The sequence below is a fragment of the Chelonia mydas genome, chromosome 5 (assembly GCF_015237465.2).
Source record: "Chelonia mydas isolate rCheMyd1 chromosome 5, rCheMyd1.pri.v2, whole genome shotgun sequence".
Classification (NCBI taxonomy): Eukaryota; Metazoa; Chordata; order Testudines; family Cheloniidae; genus Chelonia; species Chelonia mydas.
In genome coordinates this window covers 47,134,705-47,157,513 of record NC_051245.2, presented here as the reverse complement: position 1 = coordinate 47,157,513, position 22,809 = coordinate 47,134,705, and the positions used below count along the sequence as shown (strand labels likewise).

Below are 22,809 nucleotides of genomic sequence, written 5' to 3'. Positions count from 1 at the left end.
GTAATACTTGTATTCAAAAACTTGTAATCATAAATAAATATGAAGTGAGCACCGTACACTTTGTATTCTGTGTTGTAATTGAAATCAATATATTTGAAAATGTGGAAAACATAAAAAAATTTATATAAATGGTATTATTGTTTAACAGGGTGATTAATTGACAATTAATCATGATTAATTTTTTTAATCGTGCAATTAATCATTAATTTTTTTAATCGCTTCACAGCCCTAAAAAGAAAACTTTAACAGTTGGTCTTCAGTATGATCTTCCATCACATGTGAAATTACTGCACCTACTCCACAGGGGAAAGAGATATTGTAGTGTGTAAGGATATTTTCAGATGCTATGAACTTCTTGGCCTCATCAAAAGCATTGGTGCAGTGTGCATTTCTGTCCACTGTTCAATAGTTTGTTTACAGGATGTAACAATTTCACTATGTTAGGCAAGAATCTGTAGTAAAATTGTGTCAGCTTCAGAAAGGCATGTAATTGTGACACATTTTGAGGTTGGGGTGATTTAAGGATAGCTTCAACTTTGTCTTGTTATTTTGCAAAATATATTAATGGTATGGCCATAACTGAATCATTGAAAAATTCACATTTTCCTTATTTGCTCTAAGACCGCAGTCAGACAGCCTCATCAGTGCCTTCTGGAGGTTTGCAAGGTGCTATTCGTCAGTAGTTCCTGTGACCAGTATATTGCCCAAGTAACAGTAAGCACCAGAAATAATCTGTAATATCTGGTCTATGGCTCACTGCCAAATAGGAGTCCTGGTGCAGATAATGGAGTGAACTCTGAGACCCACCAATCAGTAGTCCTCAGAACTGTCCTACTGTTCTCACGGAACTGGTGCCCAAAAGGGACACTGTTAACTGTTGGAGGAAAGTTGACCTACTTATTGATCATTTCTTTCAATAAGTAATGAGGGTTCCAGAACCTTTTTGGGGCCTGGGGTAGGTACCAGCTAATCAATCTAAAATGTTGACCAATTCACTCTTCTCTTCACCCCAACTTTAATTTTCACACGAACGAAGACCTTGTCTAGACTTAAAAGCTTTGCCAATATAGCTATGCTGGCAAAATCCTCCGAGTGTACATGCAGTTATACCGACCAAACAGTGCTTGGGTAGTATAGCTTATGTTGGTTTGGTGAGCTCAATAAACTATTACAGCAAAAATATTTTTTGCTAGTAGAACTGCGTCCACACTAGGGCTTTTGGCAGCAGAGGCATGTCATTAAAAAAAATAAATCACCCTCTAACCAGCATAGCTAAGCCTGCAAAACTTAAGCATAGACGTAACCGAAGAGACCTAAAACAGACACCTTTCTAACGGAAGGAATTCTTCATCCAGTGACAACTGCACAAGCTCTTCCTGTCCTTTTCACAACTGGGTGCATTGAAGAGGATATGTATAAGGTTCTTTGGAGAGCATATTACTCAGGTTTTAAACTAAGTGTGGAATCCAATGTTCATACATTAAAAGTCACATAATTTATACCAATAAGGGATGGGGGAGTGAGGCTCTAGTTAGATGTGAGAAGGACAACTTGCCATCTGCGCCCTTTTCATCTGTTTTCAGACTTCCAGCTGAACTCAGTATGGTGCAAGGTTCTTTTTGTTAAGGAAAGAGAAATATTGTGCACGTTCAGTATGTCATTTTCAAACATTAATGACTATTTCAAAGCCATGTTTTGAACTAGTGCAGTAAAGTTTTCAATACTCACTTGGAAGCAACAATATGCCAGGTTTGAATTTCTAAATTTAAGGCATTTTTTGAGTTATTCAAGTGCAAAAAAGATCTGACGCTTATGTTAAAGGTGAACTGCCACAGTTTACAAACAGCATAATGTGTCTGGCAAGCTTCCAAAAGTGGAAAATAGAATAATGTCATTGTTTTGAAAATGTATTTTTCTTAATGAGGAGGGGTTTGAGTGTGCTGGCAAACACTGGCTGAGATTTTGCTGAGTTATGAGGATTTGCATACACTGACTATGTTTTGGTTTTATTTTTTTTAGACCATGAACCACCAAGTTTCCAGAGGATGTTAACTGGGCTGCATACATATGCACACGTAACCGGGTAACAAGCCTGTACATCTCCTAAAGTTCTCATTAAGACTCTGAATCTTCTACCCAGCAGCCAATCCAAGCAGGCATGCTGGGCACTGGTTACATATACAAGAGTTAAATGGAAGTGTGGGGGTGGGGGGGGAAGAATCCCTCCCCCTGAGGCCCTCAAGCAGCTGGAAATCTACTCTTGCAGATCATGCCCTGGTTCAACAGCTCAAGTAGGAGTCAGAGCCCCTAATTAAGCTCACCTGCATAGCAGAGGGTAGAAGGATTTTTGCAATACCAGTTCCCTGATCTTGCACCACTCTCCCTTTTTCCACCTTCATGCTGCTACGCAGGCACTCCCACCTGGTGAATTCCATACCACGTTGGGCAAACTTATCTCCTGCACAGCCCCCTTACAGCTAGCACCACCACTGCAGCAGAAACACACTAATATAAACACACATGCATATAAAACTTCAGAAAAACTGTATAACTATTACATTGTATTATTTGAGACATAGCATATGATCATATAACTAAAGACCAGGGATGAAATCAATGGCAAAACTCCAATTGACCTCACTGGAGGCAGGGTTTTACCCCATATCTTCAAAACCCCTGCAGACAGGGATGGTGTTAAGTTTGCACGGTGATGTAGGAATATTGCCTAGGCAGACGTAGTTTTCGGAGGATAAATTGCACATGTGGAGTAAAAGAAGGAAAATGTATGCAGTGGGATTTTTTTTAAATATGAGCCAACACTTTTACAGCTTACAATGTACCATTGCTCCCAATGGTATAGATTCGTTTATTATTACAAATCAGGCATTCAGTAATTATTCTGAAGAGTTTTTTTTTGTTAAAGGGAGATAGATTATTTTAAAACCATATTTTTAAAAATATTTTCCCCCTTAGTTTTGTTACTTAGAAATCTCAGAGTGAAATTTGTTTTTAAATCCAATTTGGAATTCACCAGTTTTACGGTTTCTTTTCATATGCTAATTCCTATGCGGACAGAGAGTGTGCTTACACATCCTGGGACTTGCTGCTGACATGCACCAGCATGACGACATCAGCATTCATTGCTCTGGAAACCACATACGCACTCCCCAAGAAGCCTGTGTATGAGGAGAGCTGCTGCACTAATGCGTTAGAGAAGTGGAAAAATAAGGATATTAGATTTGCTTTTCTTCCCATCACTGTCAAACAGTATTCTGTGTGTGGGAGAACCAATAGCATTTGGGGGAAGGAAGGGAATCCCCCCACAATAGTATTTTGGGGATGCAGTATCCAAAAAAGCATTTTCAGAGAGGGGGATGAGGCACCATACCAGTGACACAATAGTATACTGGGTAGTGGTGGTGCATATTCCCCCTGCAATACAATTTGGCAAGACCCCAGCAAGAACATTTTAGATAAAGCCTGTTCTGCACTACCACCCACCATTTTTGGGAGGGAGGGGAAGAATGAAGGGGTGTCCAACATATTACAATGAATTTCTGCATCTTCTGCCACCCCACAACAGCTGGGGCTCTATAGCAACTAAGTTTTGCCCAGCATTGTGTGTGACATTTATTATTCATGCAAATTATTTGCAAATATGCAAGTTAACTCATAAGAATGGCCATACAAGGTCAGACCAATGGTCCAGTATCCTGTTCTCTGACAGTGTGTGATGCCCAGTGCTTCAGAGGAAATGAACAAAACACAACAATTTATCAAGCGATTCAACCCCTATCACCCATTCCCAGCTTCTGGCAGTCAGAGGTTTAACGACACCCAGAGCATGAGGTTCGGTCCCTGACCATCTTGGCTAGTACCCATTGATGGACCTGTCCTCCATGAACTTATTTAATTCTTTAACTCATTGAATTATTTACAAAGTTTGTAAATTACCATACGTCAAGGTTCCTTCCCCACTCTGAACTCTAGGGTACAGATGTGGGGACCTGCATGAAAACCCCGCTAAGCTTATTTTTACCAGCTTAGGTTAAAACTTCCCCAAGGTACAAACTATTTTACCTTTTGCCCCTGGACTTTATTGCTGCCACCACCAAGAGTCTAACAAATATATAACAGGGAAAGAGCCCGCTTGGAAACATCTTTCCCCCCCAAATCCCCCCAAACCCTACACCCCCTCTTTCCTGGGGAAAGCTTGATAAAAATCCTCACCAATCCTGCACAGGCGAACACAGACCCAAACCCTTGGATCTTAAGAACAATGAAAAAGCAATCAGGCTCTTAAAAGAAGAATTTTAGTTGAAAAAAAAGTAAAAGAATCACCTCTGTAAAATCAGGATGGTAAATACCTTACAGGGTAATCAGATTCAAAACATAGAGAATCCCTCTAGGCAAAACCTTAAGTTACAAAAAGACACAAAAACAGGAATATACATCCCATTCAGCACAACTTATTTTACCAGCCATTTAAGCAAAACAGAATCTAACGCATATCCAACTAGATTGCTTACTAACTCTTTACAGGAGTTCTGAGACTGCATTCCTGCTCTGGTCCCGGCAAAAGCAACACAGACAGAGAGAACCCTTTGTTCCCCCCCTCCAGCTTTGAAAGTATCTTGTCTCCTCATTGGTCATTTTGGTCAGGTGCCAGCGAGGTTGTCTTAACTTCTTAACCCTTTACGGGTGAAAGGGTTTTGCCTCTGGCCAGGAGGGATTTAAAGGTGTTTACCCTTCCCTTTATATTTATGACATGCCCCCCAAATCACAGATAGGGTGAAACGCTGGCTGTGATTTCTTCCTGGAGCGCTAGGAGAAAACAGAGTTAATAAGACACATGCACCCCTAAATATACTACCAAGTGTATAAAGACTAACAATATTTTCCATATCTCAAGGACGATTTTAACCAGTTGATTCTGGGAAACTTTCAAGGGAGGGTGCATCAGCCACTTTGTTAGAAGCTCCTGAGATGTGTTGTATGTCGAAATCAAAATCTTGGAGAGCTAAACTCCACCAAATAAGTTTTTTGTTATTTCCCGTGGTGGTATGAAGCCACTGGAGCACAGCATGGTTGGTTTGCAGGTGGAAACGCCGTCTCCAAACGTATGGGCGTAGCTTTTCCAGAGCGTAGACAATGGCGTAACATTCTTCTTCACTGACTGACCAGTTGCTTTCTCTCTGACAGCTTCTTGCTGAGAAACACTACTGGGTGGAATTCTTGATCCGGTCCTTTCTGCATTAAAACTGCTCCCACACCACACTCGGACGCATCTGTGGTTAATAGGAACGGTTTGTCAAAGTCTGGGGCCCTTAGCACAGGGTCAGACATGAGTGTCGCTTTAAGCTGGTTAAAGGCCTTCTGACACTCTTCCGTCCACTGAACGGCATTTGGCTGTTTCTTTTTGGTTAGGTCGGTCAGTGGGGCGGCGATTTGGCTGTATTGCGGTACAAATCGTCTGTAATACCCGGCCAAGCCTAAGAAGGATTGGACCCGTTTCTTTGACTTTGGGACAGGCCACTTTTGGATAGCATCCACTTTGGCCTTTAGGGGGTTGATAGTTCCTTGACCCACCTGGTGTCCAAGGTAAGTCACTCTGTTTAGGCCTATTTGACACGTCTTAGCCTTAACAGTTAGTCCTGCCTCCCTTATGCGCGTGAAGACTTTTTGTAGATGTTCCAGGTGTTCTGCCCAGGAATCCGAAAATATGGCCACATCATCAAGGTAGGCGACTGCATATTCTCCCAATCCCGCTAGGAGACCATCTACAAGTCTTCGGAAGGTGGCGGGTGCATTCCGCAGCCCAAAAGGGAGGACATTAAATTAATACAGCCTGACGTGTGGTGAAGGCTGACCTTTCCTTGGCAGATTCATCTAGCGGTACCTGCCAGTACCCCTTGGTTAAGTCCAAGGTAGAGATGAACTGGGCCTGTCCCAGTTTCTCTAATAGTTCATCTGTGCGTGGCATTGGATAGTTGTCTGGGCGAGTTACAGCATTTAGCTTATGGTAGTCCACGCAAAAACGTATCTCCCCATCTGGTTTGGGAACTAGAACCACTGGAGATGCCCATGCACTGCCAGAGGGGCGGATTACCCCCATCTGTAGCATATCCTGGATCTCCCGTTCTATAGCAGTTTTAACTTGAGGAGACATCTGGTAAGGTTGGACTTTAATTGGGTAAGCATTACCTGTGTCAACTGAGTGGTATGCCCGTTCAGTCAGTCCTGGGGTGGCTGAGAACGTTGGTGCGTAGCTAGTGCACAGCTCCTTGATCTCCTGTCGCTGCATACGCCCAAGGGTCATGGAGAGGTTCACCTCTTCCATGCCACCATCATTTTTCCCTTCGTAGTAGACACCTTGAGGCCACTCAGCTTCATCTCCTCCCTGGGCTGTAAACTAACAAACCTTTAATTCTCTGGAATAAAAGGGTTTTAGAGAATTAATATGGTACACCTTAGGCTTTCGATTGGAGGTTGGGAAGGCTATGAGACAATTAACAGCTCCCAGGCGCTCCTGGACCGTGAATGGCCCTTCCCACGACACTTCCATTTTATGGGCCTGGAGCGCCTTTAAGACCATGACCTGGTCCCCTACTTTGAAGAAACGCTCTCTGGCATGTTTATCATACCAGGCTTTTTGCTCTTTTTGAGCATCCTGTAGGTTTTCTTTAGCAAGGGCTAAAGAGGTTCGGAGGGTGTTTTGTAGGTTGGTTACAAAGTCCAGAATGTTAGTTCCTGGAGAAGGTGTAAACCTCTCCCATTGCTGCTTCACCAACTGTAATGGCCCCTTAACCTCGCGACCATATACAAGTTCAAATGGTTAAAACCCTAAACTGGGATGTGGTACAGCTCTGTAGGCAAAGAGCAACTGTTGCAACACTAGGTCCCAATCATTGGAGGGCTCATTTACAAATTTACGTATCATGGCCCCCAAAGTCCCATTAAATTTCTCCACCAGGCCATTTGTTTGATGATGGTAAGGGGTGGCAACCAAGTGATTCACCCCATGAGCTTCCCAAAGGCTTTCCATAGTTCCTGCCAGGAAATTAGTTCCTGCATCTGTGAGGATGTCAGAGGGCCAACCTACCCTGGCAAAAATGTCTTTTTGCTAGTGCCTGGCACACACTTTTAGCCCTAGTGTTGCTTAGAGCTACTGCTTCCGGCCATCGGGTGGCAAAATCCATGAAAGTCAGTATGTACTGCTTTCCTCTGGGTGTCTTTTTCGGAAAAGGACTCAGAATATCCACAGCTACTCGCTGAAATGGAACCTCAATGATGGGGAGTGGCTCTAGAGTGGCTTTGACCTGGTCTTGGGGTTTTCCCACTCTTTGGCATACCTCACAAGACTGGACATAGGTAGAAACATCCTTGCCCATTCCCTCTCAGTGGAATGTCCTTCCCAAACGGTCTTTGGTCCTGTTCACCCCAGCACAGCCACTAGGATGATCGTGGGCTAAGCTCAAGAGTTTTACCCAGTACTTAGTTGGAATTACCAACTGTCTCTGAAGATGCCAGTCTTCCTGGTGCCCACCAGAAAGAGTTTCCTTGTATAAAAGTTCTCTTTCTACAACAAACCTGGATCGATTAGAAGAGCTGAGATGCGGTGGGTTGCTCCGTGCTGCTGTCCAAGCTCTCTGGAGGCTTTCATCTGCTTCCTGTTCGGTCTGGAACTGTTCCTTTGATGCTGGAGACATCAGTTCCTCATTGGATTGTGGACCTAGGCTTTGTCCCTCTGGAACCGATGTAGGGATGGGGCTGTTTCTGTTGACTGTGAACCGCTCTCCGCTGGTGCACGATGTTGGGGTTCAGGGTCCGGCTGAGCCTCTTGTGTAGGGTTATTGGCTGCTGCCGGTTCAGGTTCGGTGGGGCCCTCTGGTGTTGGGGTTGCAGTTACTGGATTCAGTGCTGGCAATGGGTCTGGTACTGATTGTTCCACCAGTTCCAATTCTGGGACTGGCTCTGTTTGGGTCTGGGTCCACTACTGCTGTTGCAGACGTTGGCCTGGGGTCTGGGTCCATCACCTCTGACCGGGTCCTGGTAGAAGTTTCCGGGACAGAGCTAGGCGTGACGGCTTGATTAGCCTGGCTGCGGGTGACCATTCCCACCCTCTTGGCTGGCTTCACATGATTGGCCAAGTCTTCCCCCAACAGCATGTCACTGGGGGCTGTGTCTGAGGGAGACGCTGAGGGGGTGGCTGGGGCAGAGCACAGCAGGGCCCAGCTTCCCGGGTGAGGCACCTGCAGGGTAGTGGTCTGGCATAGCTAGAGGCGGTGCCCAGGAGGTAACTGGAGGGAGAAGCTGGGCACAACAGGAGCAGGATGGGGCTTTGTGGTGCTGGGAACTGGGGCTGCTGCTGTCTGGCTAGGACTAGCCCCCCCTTACCTGTTCCCACCTCCTGTGCTTGCTGCTGTTCCTCCAAGTCCCACCTGCTCCCTTTGCGCTTCAGACAGCAGAGGGAGCAGTGAGGCAGGGGTCACTTGCCTGCCTGTGCAGCCGGAGCCACTGGTCATTGCGGGTCATTTGCCTGCAGCCTGCATGCAACGGTGTCAGCGGAGATGCACTTGGCTGATCTGGACTCTCAGCTACTGACCTCCCAAAAGGGAGGTGTTTGACTCTGAACGCATGCTTCCCTGGAAGCAGCCGCTTGTCTTTCTCGAGAAGCCCTGCAGCAGCGCAGACTTGGCGGGTGTGCTCCAAGTTCAAACTGTTCCCAGAGCGCTGGTGTCACTTCACATCCTGTAAATCCTTGGCCTTTTCCACACCCCAGCCTGAGTTGTTCACCTGCCAAAAACACACATGATGAAGAAAGATGAATGATTGCCAATATACAGAGAAATGTGGTAGAACAGGATGTGTGACCATACCTTCTTTAAAATGCCCCAGTAAATTTAAGTTAGGGGCAGGGGTGAAAGTAACTTAAAGGACTTACCAGTACGCAGGGCACTGGGCTCCTGGGCAAGGTGGAGGGAAGCAGCTCTGGGTCCCCAGAAGGGGCGGGGCCTTGAGGGGAAGGGGTGGGGCTGGGGCCAGACTCCCCCAGCCAGCCCTTAAGCACTGCCCGGCTCACGACACCCGAGGCTCTGGCAGCGATTTAAAGGGCCAGGGGTTCCAGCCACTGCAGGGAGCCCAGGGCCCTTTTAAATTGCCAAACCCCGGGGCAGCTGCCCCTTTTGGCCTCCCCATCAGCAGCCCTGCCAGTACAGTGCTTAAAGCTTTAACGTTGGCTATGTACTGTACTGGCTTACTTTCACCTCTGGTTAGGGGCATCTCTTCAATTTAATATTTTGATTTTAATTTCTTAAGGGAATGGCCTAGTGTAATTTTGTAATAGATTCTTCCACCAGGAAAGAAACTGATTATCTCATCACCCACCACTGAGAATTTTCCAGCTCCATGGAAGAAAGTGTTGTAGAGTGTTGGGAGGAACCTTGAACTTGGCTGATGTAGAGGGAATGAGTTAGTAAATTGCAGTAGCACTGGTTTTTAACATTAGACAGAGTAAAGGAGGGTACACACTTACAAATTTGGGGTCCTCATCCTGCAGCCCTGATTCATGTCAGGACAAACATGCCATCTCTTTCCCTATTGCTAGGGTCCCAATCCTGCAAAGACATACACTTACTTAACTTCCCACACTGAGTCCTCCCATCAAGGTCATTTTAATTTTACTTATATTATTAGCATATCACTAAATTGCTTTACGATTAATTTTATATCTAGCTAATGGTTATTGACTTCAATTACTGTGATTTAGATTAATGACTATTCTATTACATTTTCTATCTGTTGATAACTCTGAAAACTCTTTTTCATATCAGTAGTGTTTTTATTTGAAAACTCAGACAAGCCATTGACCTCAGCTGGGTACAGAATCATCTCAATAGATATACGTACCTTATATATATATACACCTGCTTTTCCATGTGGGCACCAATGATACTGCCAAGAATGACCTTGAGCGGATCACTGCAGACTACGTGGCTCTGGGAAGGAGGATAAAGGAGTATGAGGTGCAAGTGGTGTTCTCGTCCATCCTCCCTGTGGAAGGAAAAGGCCGGCGTAGGGATCATCGAAGTCAATGAATGGCTCACGCAGGTGGTGTCTGAGAGAAGGCTTTGGATTCTTTGACCATGGGATGGTGTTCCAAGAAGGAGGAGTGCTAGGCAGAGACGGGCTCCACCTAACAAAGAGAGGGAAGAGCATCTTCGCGAGCAGGCTGGCTAACCTAGAGAGGAGGGCTTTAAACTAGGTTCACCGGGGGAAGGAGACCAAAGCCCTGAGGTAGGTGGGGAAGCGGAATACCGGGAGGAAGCACAAGCAGGAGCATGTGAGAGGGAAGGGCTCCTGCCTCATACTGAGAATGAAGGGCGATCAGCGGGTTATCTCAAGTGCCTATATACAAATGCACAAAGCCTGGGAAACAAGTAGGGAGAACTGGAGGTCCTGGCAAAGTCAAGGAATTATGATGTGATTGTAATAACAGAGACTTGGTGGGATAACTCGCATGACTGGAGTATTGTCACGGATGGGTATAAACTGTTCAGGAAGGACAGGGAGGCCAGAAAAGGTGGGGGGTTGCACTGTATGTAAGGGAGCAGTATGACTGCTCAGAGCTCAAGTATGAAACTGCAGAAAAACCTGAGAGTCTCTGGATTAAGTTTAGAAGCGTGAGCAACAAAGGTGATGTCGTGATGGGAGTCTGCTATAGGCCATCAGACCAGGGGGATGAGGTGGACGAGGCTTTCTTCCGGCAACTCGCAGAAGCTACTAGATCGCATGCCCTGGTTCTCATGGGCGACTTCAATCATCCTGATATCTGCTGGGAGAGCAATACAGCGGTGCACAGACAATCCAGGAAGTTTTTGGAAAATGTAGGGGACAATTTCCTGGTGCAAGTGCTGAAGGAACCAACTAGGGGCAGAGCTCTTCTTGACCTGCTGCTCACAAACTGGGAAGAATTAGTAGGGGAAGCAAAAGTGGATGGGAACCTGGGAGGCAGTGACCATGAGATGGTTGAGTTCAGGATCCTGACACAAGGAAGAAAGGAAAGCAGCAGAATACGGACCCTGGACTTCAGAAAAGCAGACTTTGACTCCCTCCGGGAACTGATGGGCAGGATCCCCTGGGAGAATAACATGAGGGGGAAAGGAGTCCAGGAGAGCTGGCTGTATTTTAAAGAATCCTTATTGGGGTTACAGGGACAAACCATCCCAATGTGTAGAAAGAATAGTAAATATGGCAGGCGACCAGCTTGGCTTAACAGTGAAATCCTTGCTGATCTTAAACACAAAAAAGAGGCTTACGAGAAGTGGAAGATTGGACAAATGACCAGGGATGAGTATAAAAATATTGCTCGGGCATGTAGGAGTGAAATCAGGAAGACTAAATCACACCTGGAGTTGCAGCTAGCGAGAGATGTTAAGAGTAACAAGAAGGGTTTCTTCAGGTATGTTGGCAACAAGAAGAAAGCCAAGGAAAGTGTGGGCCCCTTACTGAATGAGAGAGGCAACCTAGTGACAGAGGATGTGGAAAAAGGTAATGTACTCAATGCTTTTTTTGCCTCTGTCCTCACAAACAAGGTCAGTTCCCAGACTACTGCGCTGGGCAGCACAGCATGGGGAGGAGGTGGCCAGCCCTCTGTGAAGAAAGAAGTGGTTCGGGATGATTTAGAAAAGCTGGACGTCCATGGGGCCGGATGCGTTGCATCCGAGAGTGCTAAAGGAATTGGCGGATGTGATTGCAGAGCCATTGGCCATTATCTTTGAAAATTCATGGTGATCAGGGGAAGTCCCGGAAGACTGGAAAAAGGCTAATGTAGTGCCAATCTTTAAAAAAGGGAAGGAGGAGGATCCTGGAAACTACAGGCCAGTCAGCCTCACCTCAGTCCCCGGAAAAATCATGGAACAGGTCCTCAAGGAATCAGTTCTGAAGCACTTAGAGGAGAGGAAAGTGATCCGGAACAGTCAGCATGGATTCACCAAGGGAAAGTCATGCCTGACTAATCTAATTGCCTTCTGTGATGAGATAACTGGTTCTGTGGATGAAGGGAAAGCAGTGGACGTGTTATTCCTTGACTTTAGCAAAGCTTTTGACACGGTTTCCCACAGTATTCTTGTCAGCAAGTTAAAGAAGTATGGGCTGGATGGATGCACTACAAGGTGGGGAGAAAGTTGGCTAGATTGTCGGGCTCAATGGGTAGTGATCAATGGCTCCATGTCTAGTTGGCAGCCGGTATCTAGCGGAGTGCCCCAAGGGTCGGTCCTGGGGCCGGTTTTGTTCAATATCTTCGATTAATGATCTGGAGGATGGTGTGGATTGCACCCTCAGCAAGTTTGCGGATGACACTAAACTGGGAGCAGTGGTAGATACGCTGGAGGGTAGGGATAGGATACAGAGGGACCTAGACAAATTAGAGGATTGGACCAAAAGAAATCTGATGAGGTTCAACAAGGACAAGTGCAGAGTCCTGCACTTAGGACGGAAGAATCCAATGCACTGCTACAGATTAGGGACCGAATGGCTAGGCAGCAGTTCTGCAGAGAAGGACCTAGGGGTGACAGTGGACGAGAAGCTGGATATGAATCAACAGTGTGCCCTTGTTGCCAAGAAGGCCAATGGCATTTTGGGCTGTATAAGTAGGGGCATTGCCAGCAGATTGAGGGACGTGATCGTTTCCCTCTATTCGACATTGGTGAGCCCTCATCTGGAGTACTGTGTCCAGTTTTGGGCCCCACACTACAAGAAAGATGTGGAAAAATTGGAGAGAGTCCAGCGAAGGGCAACAAAAATGATTAGGGGGCTGGAACACATGACTTATGAGGGAACTGGGATTGTTTAGTCTACAGAAGAGAAGAATGAGGGGGGATTTGATAGCTGCTTTTAACTACCTGAAAGGTGGATCCAAAGAGGATGGATCTAGACTATTCTCAGTGATAGCAGATGACAGGACAAGGAGTAACGGTCTCAAGTTGCAGTGGGGGAGATTGAGGTTGGATATTAGGAAAAACTTTTTCACTAGGAGGGAGGTGAAACACTGGAATGCGTTACCTAGGGAGGTGGTGGAATCCCCTTCCTTAGAAGTTTTTAAGGTCAGGCTTGACAAAGCCCTGGCTGGGATGATTTAGTTGGGGATTGGTCCTGCTCTGGGCAGGGGGTTGGACTAGATGACCTCCAGAGGTCCCTTCCAACTCTGATATTCTATGATTCTATATTAATTATGCTATTTTTAAGTATATGGTAAGCAGAAGACCTGATTCTGTGACGTAATAGTGGTATTTCTGTATACAAGGTCAGTGCACTGTCTTTAAAATTTATTCCAGGTGACCCAATTTAAGTTCTTTCACAATAACAGTTGAATATATTTCTGCATATGATTTTTCATTTCATGTTAGGATTGACAAAGCACGTAAGAGAAGGAGGGAATTTATATGCAACTCCAAAATATGCCCATATTAAAAAAAAAAGTATTACAAAATAGTCAGTTGCTTAGTCAGAAGAATAGTTCTGTAGACAGATGCCAGCAAGCAGGATCCAAAGCAAAAACACCCACCCCCCACCCAGTGTCATATTTCAGAGTAGAGATAGTTGAAAAAACTTCTGGTAGAACATGTTTTCCATTGGAAAACACAGTTTAATTGAAATCTAAACAGGAAGGTGTTGATTCAGACATTTTTTGAGTGGAATTTTTTTTGAAATTAATTGTTTAGACTATTTCAATAATATTGAAATGTTTATTTCAATAAGGTGAATTTGTTTAGACACCACCATTTTGCTTATTTTTTGACAAGTTATATTAGGATATTTATTTATATTTTATATTTAATATTTCAATAGTTATCTATAAGATAAAAATGCTTTGCTTTGAAACACTGATTTGACACCAAAACTAAATATTTAAATAACCCAAAACAAAATTTCCTGTGGAACAAAAATTGTAAGAGTTTGGCTTTTGGTTCCAATTCAGAATGAAAAAGATTCTGAATGTCAATTTCCAGTGGAACAAAAATTCAGTTTTCTGACTACTTGAGACAAGTCAAGTAAGGCTAAATAACACTACAGAACTTTTGCAATTATTTATGCAGAATAATCATAGACCCAACTATATGCACAGATCTATCTGTGCAGTTATGGCATATTAATCATCATAGTATCTGAGCACTTTGAAGAGGCCCTAGAGTGATCTGGAAGAATGTCCTCATTTTGCCCCAGGCAATTATACTGAAACAAAAATGCTGTTGTCCCAGTTTCAGTATAAGTAAGACACTGCTTGTTAGTCCCATTTGCAATCTCCCACCCTACAACACCCCTCTGTGTACCTAAAATAAATTTGGAGAATAGCTGCTTCTGTTCCGACACTGCATTTCTATAGAACTCTGTTTGTGCTGATGAACAATAGGGTCCAGGTTACCCTATAACCTGTAGCCTCACAGATCAGGCAATGAAACACACAGAGAAGTTTAGGACAGGAAAAGAATACCACCATACCCATTTGAAATTGCAGGGAGAATTTAGATAGGCAACATGTAGTTATCCAAACTGAAATTAGGACTGTCTACTGGGATTACAGTATCCCAGTTAGAAAGGGACAGGAGATCTATAAAGGGACTTTTTAAAAAAGATTGCCAGCAGCGTAATTCTAAAAGCAGAAACAGCCATTTTTATTATAGAGATAACTTCGTCAATAAGTTTGTGAAGTATACAGGTGTGAGATGCAATCGCTAACATTTTAATTTGACCAAACGTTTTTGTCAAGAGTTCATCTGAAATTCATGTTACTCAATCTAAAGACTCAAGACTTCCTCTGTACTTACCAGTTTTATTAACCAAAATACAATTCAAAAACAAAAGCAAGTTATGGAAAGTAATACAAATAGTTCCATGACAGGAAACAACAAGAACTGAATGTCTGAAGTCTAACTTGGGATGCTCAATATTTATCAAAACTAATAAGCAAATTTAACAAATGTAATACATATAGTTATTCAGGCATGATTACAAAGCATTAACCTTGCTTAATTCTATTCTTCTACCATGAGAAGAAACTTTTTTGTCCAAACATGGTTCCATTTAAGGTAAGATAAGTTTATCCCATTTAGTATTTATGGACTGACAGTGACAATCAAAAACGAACACCAAAATTGGAAATTAAGGCCCAGATTCTGCAGATAAACTATATTTAAACAAACAAGTAGTTTTTGTTGATTCCAGTATTGCTCTTGACCGTTCATGTTTGGCTGGGCTTTCAAGAAATAGGTAGATTCTTCAGTTCAAGACGTAACAACGACTGTAGTCTTTTCTCGTAATGCAGGTAGGCTTCTCTGTTCATGGACTGAAAGGGTATGTCTACACTGCAATAAAAACCTGTGGTGGCCCAAGCCATCAGGCTCGCAGGTGGGACCCTGTGAGGGTCTCAGACCCTGGGCTGCACATAAGCCTGAACAGCCACATCACAATTAAACAGCCCTTAGTCCGAGCCCCACAAGCCTAAGTCAGTTGGCATGGTCCAGCTGTGGGTTTTTAATTGCAGTGTACATGCCCAGAGAGAGACAGTTAAAGTTTGTGCCTGTTTTCCAACTGATCTTAGTGTTACCAAAAGAAGGGCTTACTGGATGGACAGCCAGTCTGTCCAGCTGTTGTTCAGTTTACAGGAGGGAAGCAAAGATTTTGAGATCAGTGGGGTTTTCTATCCAAAACTGAAGGGTGCATCCTGCCTGTTACATCAAATAACGTAGGCCATAATTACAGGATCGGGGACCCTATCCCTCGAAAGAAGCAACTCTGAAATTGTTTTGGGAGTTGTGACATATAATCAGCTGAACATGAGTTCCCAGTGCTATGCTGTGGCCAAAAGGACTAATGCGATTCTTGGATGGATAAACAGGGGAACCTTGAATAGGAGCGTCAAGGTTCCTTCCCCACTCTGAACTCTAGGGTACAGATGTGGGGACCTGCACGAAAACCTCCTAAGCTTACTTTTACCAGCTTAGGTTAAAACTTCCCCAAGGTACAAACTATTTTACCTTTTGCCCTTGGACTTTCGCTGCCACCACCAAATGTCTAACCGGGTTTATTTTATTAGGAAAGAGCCCGTTTGGAAACGTCTTTCCCCTCCAAAATCCTCACCAAAACCTTGCACCCCCCTTCCTGGGGAAGGTTTGATAAAAATCCTCACCAATTTGCATAGGTGACCACCGACCCAAACCCTTGGATCTTAAGAACAATGAAAAAAGCATTCAGTTTCTTAAAAGAAGAATTTTAATAAAAGAAAAAGTAAAAAAGAATCACCTCTGTAAAATCAGGATGGTAAATACCTTACAGGGTAATTAGATTCAAAACATAGAGAATCCCTCTAGGCAAAACCTTAAGTTACAAAAAGACACAAAAACAGGAATATCCATTCCAGTCAGCACAGCTTACTTTCTCAGCCATTTAAGGAAATCATAATCTAACGCATATCTAACTAGATTACTTACTAAGTTCTAAGACTCCATTCCTGTTCTGTCCCCGGCAAAAGCACCACACAGACAGACACAGACCCTTTGTTTCTCTCCCCCTCCAGCTTTGAAAGTATCTTGTCTCCTCATTGGTCATTGTGGTCAGGTGCCAGCGAGGTTATTTTAGCTTCTTAACCCTTTACAGGTGAAAGGGTTTTTCCTCTGGTCAGGAGGGATTTTAAAGGTGTTTACCCTTCCCTTTATATTTATGACAAGGAGTAAAGAGGTTATTTGGCACTGGTGCAACCACTGCTAGAATATTTTAAGAAGTGTTTAAGAAGGATGTTGCTAAATTGAAGAGGGTTCAGAAAAAGCCACAAGAATGATTAAAGGATTAGAAACCATGCCTTATAGTGACAGCCTCAAAGAGCTCAATCTGTTTAGCTTAACAGAGAAGGTTAAGAGGTGACATAATTACTGGCTATAAGTACCTCCATACAGAACAAATATTTGATAATGGGCTCTTCAGTCTGGCAGAGAAAGGTATAACATGATCCAGCAACTGGAAGCTAAAGCTCAACAAAAGTCAGACTGGAAATAATGTGTACATTTTTAATAGTGAGGGTATTTACCAAGGGTTGTGGTGGATTCTCCATCACTAGCAATTTGTAATATCAAGGTTAGATGTTTCTCTAAAAGACCTGCTGTAGGAATTATTTTGGGGAAGTTCTAGAGTCTGTTATACAGGAGGTCAGATGAGATGATCACAGTGGTCCCTCTTGGCCTGGGACTTTGATGACTCATTTTTCAAGAGTGCTACAGAAAACCTCCTTGTGTTGTTTCCGAATAGATCAGTACTTCAGGTTACCACAGTTGTTTTCTGAAATGACTTTTACATTGAGAGAAAGGATGGTTAGTGGCTAGGGAGTTAGAAAAGTGGGATCCAATTCCCAGCTCTGCTACAGACTTCCTGTGTAACCTTGGGCAAGTCACTGTTACTCAGCTCTCTATCTGTAAAGTGAGAATAAAGAGTACTTCCCTACCTCACCAGGTACTATGGAGGATAAAATCCATTCCTGATTGTGAGGCATTTGTTATGCAGTTCAGGAGGCAATCCAGACCAATGAGGGGTTGTATCACCACTTGCCCTGTAACCCTGGCTGCCTTACAATGCTGTAGCTCACAACCAGCTCACAAGCGTACAGGTCACACTCTGAAGTGTCTGTGTGCCAGGCAGGCTTAGTTCAGCAGCTCTGACCCCAGCAGCCGGCCTACAGCCCCACACGACCGTTCTGGCTTCCACCAACCTTGATTACAACTGGTATGTCCCCAATGCACTCTCAGACCTGAATTTTTCCAAAACTGTGCTTGCTATAGTGTCCAGCCCTCTCCTAGACAGTTCAGAGAAATAATAAGTTTCATTTGTTGAGCTGAAGACACAAAAGCACATCACAGAGTATTAACTTAACTGGGGTAAATACACCCCACTGAATTTGTTTGTAGTTAAAAAAAAAAATTAAACCATAGGACATAAGTTAAGTGATGCCAAGTAAAAGGAATAAAGTTAGAAAGGATTAAAAGCAAATCAAAGTGAAAACATGCATCTAAAACTTAATCTAGCAAATTACAGGTTTTGTTCAAGAATGTTTCTCTCACCAATCTTCCTTCTTCCCAGCCATGGCTGACTTCCCCTCAGTCAGGACCTTCCACAGAAGTATAAGGCACTGGATTCCCCTGGATTCCAAGGTGGAAAATCTTGGCCTAAGCAGGTTTCTCACCTACATTCAGTTTCCAGAGACTTTGACGCCCCCTTGGTTGAAAGACTCCCCTTTCTCAGCTTGCACAAGCTCTGTTCCCTTGCATCAGTCTAGTGATGGATACCAAGGATGGCTTCTATTTTTGCTTATGTCTTCCATAATTCAATGACTTTGTTTCAAGAGGCAGGATGACCTCATGATGTTTTACCCTTTCCTTGGGATCCTCCTGTTTGTGAGTGGGGCTTCCATTGTTTTGATTCTACCATGCTTAAATTTACATAGGACATTTGAAATGTTCACAGGCATTAGAGTGGAGGAGGAGTTCAGAAAGGGAGCTGCTCTATGGCTGCTACTGCAGCCTCGTGTGGATATAGTAGCCCCATCTCTGTGGTGTTACCCCTTTGTGCGAGGGCTGGGGTAAAGAAGATACAGATCCATTGGCCCCTTTCGGGGGCTGCTTCCCCTCTGCAAAAAGCTTTCCTGTGTACTAGGATGCAGGGAGCCCAGAACAAAGCTGCATGGTACACAGAGGATATGTACCCTTTGCAAGGAGTTCCCTCAGTTTTGACTGACCGTCACCCGCTATGCAATGGAACTTCACTGACAGCAACAACAGCTGTGTTCAGGGCCTTCCACAATTATGGTAAGGTGAGATGAAGTAGAATTTGCCCCACATGGCAGCAACAATCAGTTTTCAGGGTATAAATGACATGACTGGCATTAATATTTTACATTCTGAAAACCTAATGAATATATGTACAGTATTATTACATAAAATGAATACCTGGTAAAGGAATATTGCTGCTGAAAGAATTAACTCCCTGTGTCCCAAAGGGTAAAACATAACATAGCACTAACTTCATGAAAGAAAGCATGTGCTGAATGAATAAATACAATTTCTGTGCACCAAATTTAAATATTTTTAAAACGGAGTGCTTTTAAATGGACACCTGCTAATCTTAATGGAGCAACATTTTATACTTATCTGTTTAGGAGATTTGTATACTTTACCACTGACTTTAGTGGGAATAGGGTTGGGAAAGAAAATGTATATGAAGTGTATGGCTATAACTTTAAAGCTGCATTATGAGGGGAAGTAATTATCTTTCTTTCCTCTAGATGGTGCTGCTTTAAAACTGTTTGCAGTTTTTTAAAGGTCAAATTTATGATAGGGAAACTGGCTTCTCCTTCTGTGATCTGATAACTTCAAATTTTATAACCAATCTTAATTAAGATGTTCAAACACATAATTGATTTTTAAATATAAAGCTTGTGAATTGTTTTTGCTTAAAAGGGTCCAATCCCGCTGAGCTTATTCTAGGAGATGCTGGGTGAAGTCAGAAGGTACTCGGTGGATTCCCAGTAGCCTTATCATGTAAAAAGTACATAATACCTGGTTCTGACCCCCTCCACATGCACAGACCTGTGGTCTCTCAGAAAAAACTCAGAAATGAGGGACAAAGAGGACCTCTGACTGCACCACTACCACCACTTTCTGTGTAACCAAAGGATCAGATTTAGGGAATCGGTCTCAATTTTTCCAGCATCTAATCCTGGTTCTGACACTTGCTGATTGATCCTGGGTAAATCACTAATCTCTTTGAGAGTCAGATCTCCCATCTGTAAAATGGGGCAGATATTTACCTTATGGGCATTTTTAGGCAATACTGGAATGCCGGATTACAGGATCCCAAAGAGTGTGCTGTATTCTGTAGTTCACAAAGGGTCTAGAAAGAGAGGCAGACCGCTGCATAGATTTCAGGATGATTGCAAAGATGATTTAGTATCCTTTCGAATCTCTGTGGATGACTGGGGAAAAAAATGCAGAATGCCGCTCTGGTTGGCGGAGTCAGCTAGTAGATGGAGCGAGGCAGAAGATCATAAAATTGCATTATGATTATATTAACTGCACTGTGATTCGGTATTACAAAAACTTGTTTCACTGCTATGTCGAAGTCTTACCGAAAAAAGAATATGGAGGCATCTGTTATTAGATTCTGATATTCTTTTAATGCACCATGTGGGACTGTGCAAATAAAATGAATTACTGTTTTATGTGATATACTCAATGTACCAGATTAATCCCTGGAGTAAATCCACTGATTTAAAAATAAAGACTATATTTGGCCCCATATCCACAACAGAGCAGTAGACAAATGAGTGGAGCTTTTCTTTTTCTGTACTGTTAGGGGAAAATCCAATAACAAATGAGTTTGTTCATTATTATTAATGTGGCAAGCAGATGGAAGTAATTGCATTCATGCCTTGTCATTCTCCCTTTTGGAGCTCAAAAATAAACTATTGTGTACACTAAAGAACTGATCCAAGGAAGGGGAAGTATACTAAAAAAATCACCAGAACAGGCATCCATTAAATATTACATGTGTTATATTCATATGCAAATTCTAGGGCTCCAATACTGCAAAGAGAAAGACTAGCATCAGCCACTGCATCCCTACAAAAGTACTCTACACTCTTCAGAGCAAAGACTGTCTGCCTATCTGTTTGTGCAACAGCTAGCCTAATAGAGACCCAATTCTGACAGGAGTTTTGGAAGCTACTGCAATCAGAAATAATAATTAATAATTACTTCTCCTGTTGCTGCAGGTCAAGGCTAGCATATCTGTTTGCGGGCAATAATTACTAGGGGTGGGATTTTCAGAGGCACCTAAGGGAGGTTGAGGCACAAATTCCATTGAACTTCAATGGAATTTAGGTTCTTGAAAATTCCAGCCTAGACTTCTAACACAGTAATATAGTGTGTGATGATACATATTGGATATATACAGAAAATCCATGTGTCTATGGGATGGAGATATTTAAATATTTTGCAAACAATCCCCATTCTCTGCATTTAGGTTGTTTCCTCCTATGTCCATTAAGAAGTCCTCCTGTTAACTAAACCTTCATTTAGTAGAGTAAATTAAATGTCCCCATGATGGGATGTTCACCCCACACCAGCCCTGAAAGGGTTAAGGAAGCTGAGAAAGGGTCACTTAGTGTGATAGGCCACACATGAGAAGATTAGGCTGGAAAAGCAACTCCTGATTGGAAGATGAAGCTCAGCTGAGCAAGCGTGAGCTGAACTAGTAAAAAGCCAGGAAGCAGCAACAGAAATAGCTGCAGTGAGGGAGCCTGTAGCCAGCCACTCTCCGGACATTAGAGCGGGAAGGAATGAAACCCCAAGATGTCATGGGACACTCATTCACCAGAGGCGGTACCTCTTCCTGGCTGTTCTGGGTATTAGCTCTCTTCCACATCCAACGACTCACCTTGCAGGCTCTCAACTCACTGTCCTTTCTCTCTGAAGCCCTTTTCTCACTCCAGGAGCGGCAGGTCCTCTGCATGACTTGGCCTGCTGGCCAGGTCATTATGTGGTTTCCCCTTCTGGGGTACAGAGCCTCACTGGAGCTGCTGTCCAGGCTATGCCACTCTAGCAGTGCTGGGTAGGGGAATTCAGGCCTGCCCACTGCTCCAGGTTCCAGGCCAGGGACCCTACAACATTCAACCAAAGTCTGCTCAATCCCCAACCTTACTGTTCTCTCCCTGGGCTGCTTCCTACTCTGCCTCCCACAGGGCCTCTTCTCCACCCTTCTTGGTACCTCCTTCCCTCAGGGACAGGCTCCTAGAGGTTCTACTCCTTTCCTTGGACTCTCTCTGTGCATTACAGAGGGTGTCTGCAGACTTACTCAATGCATCCCTTCTGTTGCCAGCTTCCTGGCTGTACACTAGCCCAGCTCACACCTGCTCAGCTAACCTTCATCTTCCAATCAGGAGTTGCTTCTCCAGCCTAATCCCCTGGTGGGCAGCCTATCACACTAATTGGCCCTTTCTCAGCTTTCTTAACCCTTTCAGGGCTGGTGTGGGGAGAACACCCCATCACAGTCCCCCACTCCTTTTGAATAGAATTATTAGTTCCTGTTTGTATTCTGGCAGCACCTAAAGACCCCAGCTGGAGCTGGTGCCTCCTTGTGGTAGGCACTTGACACACAGACTAGAAGATAGTCCTGTTCTGAAATGCTTACCATGTAAAAAGCAAGACAAGACAAACAGAAACAAACAAAAAAAGTAATATGTCAAAAGTTCAGTACAATTTCCCCTACTTTCCACTCACATAATAATCCAGCCTCCACCCCTCTCTGCTGAGCTGCCAGTTACATTCTTTCACAACCCTTGCCTACCTAAAACATCCTCCTTTCTTTGCACCCTCCTCCCCCCAGGAAGATACTCCATCTCACTCTGTTTAAAGGAGTTCATCACAAACCCCCACTACCTACGTTTGGCAGGATTGCCAGCCCCAAACCTTCCAAAATCATGAGTCAGGCCCTACAAAATCACAAGTGGATAAAAATCATGGAAATTTTAAAATAACACTGTGGGAGTTCTTATTTCCCTTTTGGGTTTTGAGCCTTTAAGATAAATTTGAGCCACGTTTTCAAGCTTTTCTTCACAACCATGAAAGCTAGAAACTTAGTTTAAGAAATGAAAGCTGAGATTCTTGCAAAATGATGTGGCTGGCATCTGTGGCTTTATGGAAAAAAAAAAAACACTGAATTTTGCTTATGTGCCCAGCTTCCGCATCTCAGCAGAGGGGATGGGAGGGG

General features: G+C 43.8%; 1 protein-coding gene across 2 annotated transcripts in view; it reads right to left on the bottom strand.

Moving 5' to 3' along the window:
* Positions 1–7,614: 7,614 nt before the first annotated feature.
* Positions 7,615–22,809, bottom strand: part of GCNT4 (glucosaminyl (N-acetyl) transferase 4) — a 128,023-nt gene continuing 112,828 nt past the window's right edge. For both annotated transcript variants that reach the window (XR_006290961.1, XR_006290962.1), the window contains 2 exons: positions 9,536–9,617; positions 7,615–8,796 (listed from right to left, as the gene is read on the bottom strand). The gene's annotated coding sequence lies outside the window, so the exon portion shown is untranslated. The remainder of the gene's footprint in view (positions 8,797–9,535; positions 9,618–22,809) is intronic.